The following is a 6097-nucleotide window of genomic DNA, read 5'->3' as shown; positions in this document are numbered from 1 at the left end:
TTATAATTTCTAAGCAGGGTGCTGATTGCCTAGTGAGAGTTTTAGGATTACTAACTTTCTTGTGAAAATCCTGTGCATGTTGGATGTCAGAAATATCTAAAGCGAATCTCTGAAGGCTGGTATATGTTTTGAAGAGAGACTTATCAGAAACCTTATTCTCTGCCTTGCTCCTAAAATGCTAATTTGATGCACACACTTACCCAGAAGATGACTGATCTGCTCGCCGGCTGATTGATATTTGGCATCACCCCCACACTGCTGCTCCTCACTGAAGACGCAGGAACAATAATCAAATGTTAAGTTTCTCAAGAACCTTTCTTCCCAAGAAAATCAAACCACTTGCCCTTTGTTATCTCAATTATCTCTAGAGGACCGTGGAAGAAGCTTGTTTTTACCTCTATTATCAGAGAGGTACCTCTGATGGGAAGAAAACCAGACTTAGGTTACAAGACCTGGTATGAATCCTGCTCTGTTACTGCGAAGATTCATAACAATCACTTTACTGCTCCTTTTCAGGATAATGGAATCACATGCCTTGTAGGACTCCTGTAGTGGTTGAATGATATGGCACATGTCAATGAAAAGGAAATGGATACTACAAGGGCATTGCCGAGAGCCAGTTTAGCATGCTATAGAGGATAGTCTCTGGAGCCAGCCACCCTGGGAGTGTATCCCAACTCTGTTACTTATTTACTGTGTGACCTTGGGCAAGTTCCCTTACCTCTCTGTGCTCCAGTTTCCCCATCTGGAATAAAGAGATAATAATACTACACCTGCCTTCATAGAGTTGGGATGATTAAATAAGTTGATGCATGGAAAGGTTAGTGCTTACTTAAAAGGGTTATGGCAAACATGGGGTGTTCGCGAGGAACTCATGAAATGGTTTACATGTAAATCTGTATAGACTAAAACACTGCACAAATGTTCATTCAGTTAAGATTCATTGAGCTGATGAGCATTCAAAGGTGCTCAGACAAAAGCCCCTACCTTCCAGGACTGCTGATTGCAGCTGGAGTTGGAAGTGAGAGAGAGAGCAGTCACCTGGGATAGTGAATGACTAGATGAGAAAATTCAGCTTCTTGGTAGAGAGATTCTAGTCTGGCCAAGTAACCTTCCTTCTGGCTACAATAATCTTCAAAGTACACTTTATTGTTTGCAAAGCACTTTCACAAACTGTCTCAGAATTACTCCTACCTTAGGTCTGTGATATGGCAGGGTGGGCAGAAATACTTTGCAGTTGAGGGCACGGAGGCTGGAGGTGAAGTGGCTTTCACAAGGGCTCTCTGCTTACAAGTGATGGAGCCTGGGTTCCCTCTTCCTCTCCCTCCCTGAGCCATGCCTAGCGACCATCTGTCCCAGGCCAGATCTTATCAGTGTTCTTGGGTATTTTCTCTAGTTCTCTGCCGTACCATAGTGGTTATTACATCCAGGTCTGCTCGCAGAAAGCTGTGTGTATGGGGAAGAAGGGAGCTGGCAGAAAGGAGGCAGCGATAGGAATCTCATCACACTGTGAGCTGCCCAGGGGTGGCTGGTGCTTTGCAGAGGTTCAGGGGTCTCTGGACATTGTGGACACTCACCTCTACAATTCTTCATTTCCTCATTGCTGAAATGGGCTAATACAGATCTCCTTATCACTGTGGTCTATTATAAAAATTAAGAGGGGCGCCTGGATGGCTCAGTCGGTTAGGCATTGGTTAGGCATCCAACTTCAGTTCAGGTCATGATCTCCAGCTCTGTGGTGACAGCTCAGAGCCTGGAGCCTGCTTCAGATCTGTGTCCCCTTCTCTTTCTGCCCCTCCCTGATGTGTGTGCGCGCTCTCTCTCTCTCTCTCAGAAATGATGAATGAATAAACTTCAAAAAATTTTTAAAAAACAAAGAGATAAATTTAAATAGACCTTTGTACTTGGGATCTATAAAGTGACTGAGTCTTTTTGCCTTTTTACCTTTCATGGACCCCCAAAGAACCTCCCCCTCAGTCCCCAAAGTTACCACATGGACACCATCTACAGGTTCTGATGGGACAGGAAGAGAGGGGAAAATCTGTCTGCTCCCTGACCCCATGAAACTCCTGGGTTCATCTCTAGGCTCTGGTGGAGGAAGGGGGAACTGGCCTCATTAGCCTTTTCTTGACCTCTGATTCCTCCTTTCCCTGTTCCTGCCCCGTCCCACAGGGGCTGGTCTGAAATGTCATAAAATCATGCTTTTTAGCAGGGGTCGCAATCTGGAGGTCAACTGGACCAGCCATCCTTGTGTCTGCTGTCTATGCATTTAGATTATCCTTCTACATATCTGAGTGCTCAGAAATGCAAATGGCTTGTGAGGAAATCTCTGGGGTCAGACATGAGGATGAAATCCTTTCTCTATCATCTTGATAGGGTTGCTGCTTGGATAACTCAAAGAGGTGTATGTAAGTTTTGATACTATTATTTTACATAGATCTTGTTTTCTTTCTTTCTTTCCTTTTTTTTTTTTTTTTTAAGAATATCAGACATTGTTGAGGTAAGATAGAAGTAAAACAGTCTTCACTCTGTAGGAACTTAGATCTTGAGATGGGTCTTTGGTGCTGATTTTCAGCCTCACCCACAACCTCTTCGGAAGGAAGCAGCCAGGCCTGACTCCATTTCTCTCTGCTGCGGTCCTGGGCACTTCCTCTTGCAACCAACCTGGCTACTCTGGCCATAGCTGATTGGATCAGGGGTGGGCACTTGACCCAGAGGCAGCCAATCTCTACCCTGGCCAATGACAAATGAGAGATACTAGTGAAGAATTGGACAAATCAGATTTTTTTTCTCTCAGGGAGTTTAATGAAGAGTTTGGCAGAGTGAGCCATTTGTTTTTGGAGCCAACACAGTAAGACACACGGGAAAAAGCAGAGACAGAAACAGAACTCAGCTAAATAGGGAGGCTTAGGCTAAGGACCCTTATTTTTACTATTGATGGTGTCGGCCTACCCTGCTTCCTGAACACCTTTCCATTTCTGAACAACTCTGTTCCCACCTCTAGAATACCCTTCCTCTTCTTTCTGGGAGTTGGACTGAGAAGCTTTTTTCCTCCTTTTTCTTGGGACGTGGCCCAGGATGATGATCGTGCTTTCTTTACTTCTATGTGTGTCCTTTCAGTAAGCTGCTCATCCCTTAAAGTGACTGGAGTGAGTCTTTATTCTTTGTACCAACAGTGTTCAACTGTCAGCTGCCAGAGAGCCCCCTTTCCTTGCTAGAGGGGACAAGGCAACAGAGAAGTGGACCTGAGCTGTGTTGAGTGTGTTGTCAGGTGACACCCCTTCAGAGCAGCCTTCCCTGGCCACCCAGCTGAAAACAGCAGCCTGTCCCCTTCCCAGCCAGTTACACCATCAGGTCCCGTCATAATGTCTTCACCGAACTTATCATCAGCTCATATGACTTTTGTATTCATTTCCTGTTGCTACCATAACAAATTACTACAAACTTATTGGCTTCAAAAGACATACATTTATTCTCTTATGGTTCTGGAGGTCAGATGTCTGGATTGAGTCTCACAAGATGTTGGCAGGACAGGCTCCTTCAGGGGGTTCCAGGGGAGAACCTGTTCCTCACCTTCCCCGGCTCCTAAAGGCTACCCACATCTCTTGGTTTGTGTCCCCACATCTCACAGCTTTTTCTCTCTTTGTTTCTATGGTGTTTCTCTCTCTGTTTCTCAGCTGTCTGACATTCCTGAATCCTTCTTATAAGGTGTTTTGTGTTTACATTTAGGGCCCAATGAATAATCCAGGATAATCTCCCCATCTCAAAATTCTTAAACATAACTGCTAACTTCCTGTGAATGTAAGGTAACATTCACAGGTTCCAGAGATTAGGATGCAGACATCCTTATGGACCATTATGGAGCCTACCACAGTCTTGTTCACATGTCTGTTTACTTGTTTATGTTTTTTCTCTCCTTGCCACCCTTAGTAAAATGGACCCTCCATGGGTGGGAGCAGGGGCCTCATCTGTTTTGTTCACCACAGTATATCCAGGGTCTGGGATAAGGTTCAGTTTATAATAGATGCTGATCAATATTTGTTGAATGAATAAATTAATGAATTAATGAAATGGCAGAATATCTAACATTCCAGAGACTCTGCTGGTCATCATAAAAGATAATATAATTTTTGGATCTTTTAAGCCAGCGTTCTAAACCAAACTGTTCTGTGGGGTATTATTTCTTCAAGATGCCTTATGAAAAAAATCCTCTGGTCAAATAAGTCTGGGAGACACGTCACTGTATCATCTTAGAGACTTCAGTGCATATTAGTATATTAAAGTCTCTGAGAAGTCCCTCAATAAAGGAACTTAATTAATTAATTATATAATTCAACAATTCTAAAACTTTTTAGTAAAGAGTTACTCTGGTAAGAGTTATTCTTTTCCTTTCTTTGTCCCTTAATAATGCTCTACAAAATTGATGTTCAAGGAACTCATGTTGGGAAATGCTGCTCTCACTGTTAGGGCCTATCTTTCCTCTTAGTTGTTGAAATCTTTTTGTTCTCGTTCTCCTTCTCCTTCTTTCTCCTTCTCCTTCTCTTTCTCCCCTTCCTCCCCCACCTCCCCCTCCTCCTCCTCCTCCTCCTTTTCCTCCATCTTCACCACCACCTTCTCCTTCTCCTTTTTCTTCTTGCCTCCACCTCCTCCATCTTTCCTTCTTTTTCTTCTCCTCCTCCTTCCTCTTCCTCTCATTTTTCTTTTCCTTCCCTTCTTCCTCCTTCTTTTTAATTTTATCTCTCAGCTTATTTTGGTCCTGAGCATTCCCAACTATTCTTGCAAGTTCCTGCTCCCATCCACTTCCCTGTTCTACCTTATGAGTCCTTAAAGAGCACTACACCTCTTGGGCTCTAATCTATGGATACTATTCTTAAGTGTCCCCACCATACTTTTGTATTCATCTTTGGTTACATGATCCTACTTCTATTATGAACACTTTCTTAAAAGTCCAAGTTCTTCAAAGATAAAAGGGAGGCTTATTATATAGCCTTCAAGTACTTCATAGATAAGGAGTAAAAAATGGAGGATTTCCATTTTATGGGTTTTTTGTTTTGTTTTGTTTTAAACACACACGCACACATGTAAGTTCTTTTCCCTTAGCAAATTTCAATTAAATAAAGTGCTATCAGCTATATATGGCATGAAATATGCTTTATTTTTTTTTTAGAAGGACTGATCCTGAAAGGCTGAAGAACCCAACCTGGTCTCCTAGCAATGTAGTACCTGAGCTGAACTCCATCACCTGAATGGGGTCAGAGGAACTACTGGCTGCATAGACATTCATTCTTTTGGAACCTCATGTCCATTGAGATGTTTGTTTTCCCCAAATTAAACTGCAGGCTTTGACCAATTTTTTAGTTCTTGGCACGTCTCCAGGATCCAACCAATATAATTTAGGTCCCACAGCAAGCATGTTGTGGTATAATCATATTTCCCTATTGTTTTATTTTTCGTAGTGCTTTCACATAGACTATCTTATCCAGTTCTCTCAACAGCTCTATGAGGCAATACTATACCCATTTTAGAGATGAGGGAGCAAGAGTACAAGTTTATGTAGCCAGTGAATACGTGACATTCAAGACTAGACTTCAGATCTTCAGATTCTTCTATAGCTTTATTTATTTATTTATTTATTTATTTATTTATTTATTGTCAAGTTAGCTAACATACAGTGTAGCCTTGGCTTCTGGAATAGATTCCCGTGATTCATCATCTAGATACAACACCCAGTGCTCATCCCAACAAATGCCCTCCTCAATCCCCATCACCCTCTATAGCTATATTTATATAAAAATAAAGAAATGAGCAAATATTTATAAAGTACTCTTCTTTGCAATGCAATATATATATATATATATATATATATATATATATATATATTTATTTTTGAGAGACAGAGATAGAGTGTGAGCGGGGGAGGGGCAGAGAGAGAGGGAGACACAGAATCCAAAGCAGGGTCAGACTCTGAGCTGTCAGCACAGAGGCCGTTGCAGGGCTTGAACTCACAAGCCATAAGATCATGACCTGAGCTGAAGTCGGATGGGATGCTTAACCGACTGAGCCACCCAGGCGCCCCTGTGCATTTTTATATACATGA

The sequence above is a fragment of the Prionailurus bengalensis genome, chromosome D4, assembly GCF_016509475.1.
Source record: "Prionailurus bengalensis isolate Pbe53 chromosome D4, Fcat_Pben_1.1_paternal_pri, whole genome shotgun sequence".
Classification (NCBI taxonomy): Eukaryota; Metazoa; Chordata; class Mammalia; order Carnivora; family Felidae; genus Prionailurus; species Prionailurus bengalensis.
This window is presented reverse-complemented; position numbering follows the sequence as displayed.